Source organism: Otolemur garnettii, unplaced genomic scaffold (genome assembly GCF_000181295.1).
Source record: "Otolemur garnettii isolate 467f Iridium unplaced genomic scaffold, OtoGar3 scaffold00116, whole genome shotgun sequence".
Classification (NCBI taxonomy): Eukaryota; Metazoa; Chordata; class Mammalia; order Primates; family Galagidae; genus Otolemur; species Otolemur garnettii.
The window spans coordinates 6,610,032-6,616,031 of record NW_003852511.1 but is presented as its reverse complement, the minus strand read 5'-3'; positions in this window follow the sequence as shown (position 1 = coordinate 6,616,031).

The following is a 6,000-nucleotide window of genomic DNA, read 5'->3' as shown; positions in this document are numbered from 1 at the left end:
GCTGAAAAAATAGTCAAGGTCTCTATTCTGTTCACAGTAGTGCCAAAGAAGATGAAATATTTGGGAGTTTACCTAACAAAGGACATGAAAGATCTCTATAAAGAGAACTATGAAACTCTAAGAAAAGAAATAGCTGAAAATGTTAACAAATGGAAAAACAACCATGCTCATGGCTGGGAAGAATTAACATTGTTAAAATGTCCGTACTACCCAAAGCAATATATAATTTTAATGCAATCCCTACTAAAGCCCCACTGTCTTAGTTTAAAGATCTCAAAAAAATAATACTGTTGCATGTGGAACCAGAAAAAAAACCTTGAGTAGCCATAACTTTACTCAGAAATAAAAACAAAGTAGGAGAAATCACACTACCAGACCTCAGACTATATGTAAATTGATAGTGATCAAAATAGAATGGTACTGGCACAAAAACAGAGAGGTAGATGTATGGAACAGAATAAAGAACCAAGAGATGAACTCAGGTACTTACCATTTTTTTAATTTACTTTTTATTAAATCATAGCTGTGTACATTAATACTATCATGGAGTACATTGTCTTGTTTCTCTGTACAATTTGAAATACTTTCATCCAACTGGTTGATACAGCCTTCATGCCATTTTCATAGTTGTTGTGTTAAGACATTTATATTCTACATTTAGAAAGATTCACATGTGTCTTTATAGGATAAATCATAGGTGTGATCCCACCAATCACCCATTCATCTTCCTTCCTCCCCTCCCCTCCCTCTTCCCTTTCTCCGTATTCTAGAGCTAAAATTGGGGGTTACAGCTTTCTATGAAAGCTATAAATTAGTTTCATATGGTATATATACACATGGAATACTATGCAGCCATAAAGAAAGATGGAGACTTTATCTCCTTCATGTTTACATGGATGGAGCTGGAAAACATTCTTCTTAGCAAAGTATCTCAAGAATGGAAGAAAAAGTATCCAGCTACATATCATTATCTGATCTTTGAATACCAGTTTAAAACACTGAGTGGGGAAAATATTCCCTATTTAACAAATGGTGCTGGGCAAACTGGCTGGTGACCTGTAGAAGACTGAAACTGGACCCAAACCTCTCATCATTAACTAAGATAGACTCTCACTGGATTAAAGATTTAACCTTAAGACAGAAAACTATAAAAATACTAGAAGAAAGTGTAGGGAGAACACTTGAAGAAATTGGCCTGGGCAAATATTTTATGAGAAGACCCCTCGGGCAATTGAAGCAACATCAAAAATACACTACTGGGACCTCGTCAAACTAAATTGCTTCTGCATATCCAAGAACATAGTAAGTTAAGCAAGCAGACAGCCCTCAGAATGGGAGAAGATATTTGCAGGTTATGTCGTGAGTAAGGTTTAATAACCAGAATCCATAGAAAACTCAAAAGTATTAGCAAGAAAAGAACAAGTGATCCCATCTCAGGGTGGGCAAGGGACTTGAAGAGAAACTTCTCTGAAGAAGACAGGCTCACAACCTTACAGACATATAAAAAGTGCTCATCATCCTTAATTATCACAGAATTGCAAATCCCAACTACTTTGAGATATCATCTAACTCCACTAAGATTAGTCCACATCACAAAATCCAAAAACCCGAGATGCTGGCACGGATGTGGAAAAAAGGGAATACTTCTACACTGCTGGTGGAAATGCAAACTAATACATTTCTTTTGTAAAGATGTTCGGAAAACACTTAAAGAACTAATAATAGACCTACCATTTGATCCTACAATTCGTCTACTAGGTATATATCCAGAAGACCAAAACTCACACGATAACAAAGGTATTTGTACCATAATGTTTATTGCAGCTCAATTCATAATTGCTAAATCATGGAAGAAGCCCAAGTGTCCATCAACCCACAAAAGGATCAATAAATTGTAACATATGCACACCATGGAATACTAAGCGGCCTTAAAGAAAGATGGAGACTTTACCTCCTTCATGTTTACATGGATGGAGCTGGAACATATTCTTCTTAGCAAAGTATCTCAAGAATGGAAGAAAAAGTATCCAATGTACTCAGCCCTATTATGAAACTAATTTATAGCTTTCATATGAAAGCTATAACCCAACTATAGCCCAAGAATATGGTGAAAGGGGAGAGGTAGGGAGGGAGGGCAGAGGGGACGATGGGTGGAGGGAGGGTGATTGGTGAGACCACACCTATGGTTCATCTTACAAGGGTACATGTGAATCTTTCTAAATGTAGAATATAAATGTCTTAGCACAATAACTATGAAAATGGCATGAAGGCTATGTTAACCAGTTTGATGAAAATATTTCAAATTGTATATAAAACCAGGACACTGTACCCCATGATGGCATTAAGGTACACAGCTATGATTTAATAAAAATTAAAAAGAGAAATTTAAAAAAATTGATAGGCAGCATGAACCTGAAAGTTTAACAAGTTGATAAATTGTCTGTGCAAATTAAATAAACTGAAATTTGTGAAGAAATTTGCATGTGATCCAGAAAACATATTAGGCATATTTGGTATGTTAGAATTATATAAAAATATTGTCAAATATGAAATAACAATGATTTTCTGTAGATTATGTTTATATAATCTAATATTATAAAATATTGGTCTGTCTTTGTGTATACTGTCAATAATGATTTTAATTCATCTCCAAAATGTATTTTTGCAAATAACTTAGACCAAAGCTTATCTTTCAAGAAAAATAGTAAAGAGGCTAGGAAATTCTCTTGAATTTAAATCTGATGATTTTAAAAATTAAATACCATCAGGCTAAAAGTGAACATCTAAAACTTTAGTTAAAAAAAAAAAGCTACCAGCTCGGCTCCTGTGGCTCAAGTGGCTAAGGTGCCAGCCACATACACCTGAGCTGACAGGTTCAAATTCAGCCTGGGCCCACCAAACACCAATGATGGCTGCAACCAAAAAATAGCCAGGTGTTGTGGAGGGCACCTGTAGTCTCAACTACTTGGAAGGCAGAGGCAGGAGACGTGCTTGAACCCAGGAGTTGGAAGTTGCTGTGAGATGTGATGCCACAGCACTCTACCCAGGGTGACAGCTTGAGGCTCTGTCTAAAAAAAAAAAAATTACCATGTTCATGAGTATTGCTAACCTAACTTAAAATAGATCATAAATCAGTTGCATGAAACTTAGCTAATTTTTTAGGGCTTTTGTTTGAAACATTGCTGATTATTTCCCTGTTTTGCTTTCTAGAAGAAAAGAAGATTATTTTATTTTATGTCTTTTGAGCTATTTGTGGCTTTAAGCAATGTATGTTCTTATGAGCTAAATTTGAAGCATTTATTTTTCTCTCTTCTTGATTTCTCTGGAATTTGAAAACCATTTGTCAGTATTCTTAATTTCTAACAGTACAGTTATTTTCATAAGTTCAATAAGAATTTGTTTTGTTCTCTAGGACATGATGAAAGGCACTGGTTATTTTACCAAAGCTTTGACTGGAATAGTATTTTCAGAAGTGTCCAGACTATGTTAAGGAATTAAGGCTGTCTTTATAAGGCCAATAAAAAGTCCATTGGAAAGACTGGCCAAGTACCTCACCAGTAACATTTCTTGATCTATGGAGAGTAAAGAATGTCACTTTCTGACAGGTCTGGGAATCACAGTTTTCTTGGGGACCTCAAGAGAAGTAAGAATTTACCCAATGCATAAAGGTATCTGATGGCGCAGATAAAGCCTGGGATCATGAGAGGCTTTCAAGTCTAACCTGATATCTCTTATAAAAACTTAAGAGTTCCAGCGAAGCCAATTTTAAAGGAAAGAAAAGCCTAGATGTCTAATATTTGTTCCTGCTGCATTTTATGCAAATAATCAGACTCAGTATACTGAAAGTACAGTTAATTTTGACAACTGAAAGTACAGTTCATTTTGACAAGTTAGTTCTGCTATTATTTGTTTTTAGTAAAGTGAGAAATCAGAGAAAGAAAAATGATTCAAAAGAAAAAAAAAACAAAACTGTGGCCCACCCGTATTAGATTCCAGCCTTATCTATGATGCCACCTCATAAAATGAAAGTTAGTTGTTTCATTACCCTAGACTTTGTTCCTGTCAGTGTAGAAAATCCAGAAAGCCAAAAACATATGCAAGGTGGCTGAGGTCATGCAGAAGCCACCCTGGTCAATTGCCACATGGTGTGTGACATATAAAAAGATAAATGCCAAAGCCATACAGAGTCTTCCATTAGAAATCTGCCTCAGATGACACACACCAGGAGAAAATTAGAAAGTAACTTTATTAAAATCCAGCCAGCCAGCAAAGAGTATAAATATCTTCTAGTGTTAGTGGACACATTCTCAGGATGGGTTGAAGCTTTCCCCACTAACTCTTAAATGAAATCATTCCTAGTATCTACAGTCACTTTTCCAGGTCCAGAAAGATCTTCACTCCCAGGTTCAAGGCACCTATCCAGACTCTAAGACTGGTGGCAAGGAACCTGAAACTGCTTTCCAACCTGGTAATCAAGTCTACATCAAGTCATTTCAGAAAGAAGGACTAACCCCAAAGTGTAAAGGGCCATTCACCACCATTCTTCCATCCCAACCACTGTGGAATTCAATGGCCTAATGGCATAGAACCACCACACCTGAGAGAAAAAAAAAAAAAAAAAGCAGAAGCGAACAGTGAAACCCTAGACTGTGATGCCCGCACAAACTCTTCTCAAGATTTAAAATTAAGATGTTAAAATCTTAATTTCCTTCCTATGTGTTCTGTCAGTTTAGAAATTCCTTCTCCAAACACTTGCTTCCTCCCTTTTCTACTCTGTGTTGTCTGACAGGAAAGGAAAAGTCATAGCAAATGAAACCTGGGAAATGAGGGCTTTCAGGTTGTTTGGCCCATATCAGGGTGTTCACCCTAGGGGATGGTACTGGATGATGAGCAATCCCTCTAACTACAAACAGCACAGATGTGGAACAATTCAGCTTGAAAGGATATTACAACTCAGTAGGTCAGTGACTTTGCCCGCAATTACACCAAGTATGTCAGTGCACGGAGAAGAAGGTCTTGTAACCATGACCAGTATTGGGACTGCTGGGTGTTGTCAAACACCTGGGACATTTAACCTCATTTCAGTCCTGGTACAGAAACCAAATGAATGAGTCTGGAGACAAAAACAGGTTTGGAAACTCCAACTCAATACATGCCAGCCTCAAGGGACTGTTCTCAATTCAGTTAATTTTTCTACCCCACTCCCCAAGACCAATGGGGCCACTAGCCAAACTAAAAGACCTCCCAATAACTAAGAAGAAGCTATTGTTTTGCACCTAGATAGCCCCAACATTTACTCTAGGAGATGTGACTAGACACGCAAGCTGTCTCTGGACCCCAGGCTATAACTTAACTAAATCCTCTTTCAACATAGTGTGTAATACCTTAGATATAGAACCATCTTTAGCTTACTATTCTCCTAATGGAACTTGGCTAGCTTGTACTATGGGCCTAACTCAATGCATCACAATTCATTTGCTTCAGCCAGCAGGTGTTTGTGCAGTAGTATACATGTTATCACAGATGTATGTGTACCCTGGTTCAGAAACATAAAGCTTAATCTTCTCTCAAAGACTGAATTCACATTACCAAAAGCAGGCACCAGTTTATCCCAATCCTGCTCGGTCTTACAGCAGCAGAAGGTGCTGCAACAGAACTGCTGCCTTAGTTAAAGGAAACAGAGACTTTGCAACAGTATTCCAACAATTTGATGGAAACTTAGAAAACCTTCAGTCTGCTAGAGACCTGTTCCATAACCAAGTAGACACCTCAGTAGAAGTAGTCCTCCAGAACCAGAGAGGACTAGATCTCCTTTTTCTAAGTCAGGGAGGTCTCTGTGCTGCACTAGGTGAGGCCTGTTATTTTTATGCCAACAAGTCAGAGGTAATTAGAGATATGCTCCGAAAGATCCAAGATGATTTAGACAAAAGATAAAAGGAGGGAGAAAATACTCAGACATAGTTTCAAACTTCTTTGTATAGAACCCTGGCTAACAACTTT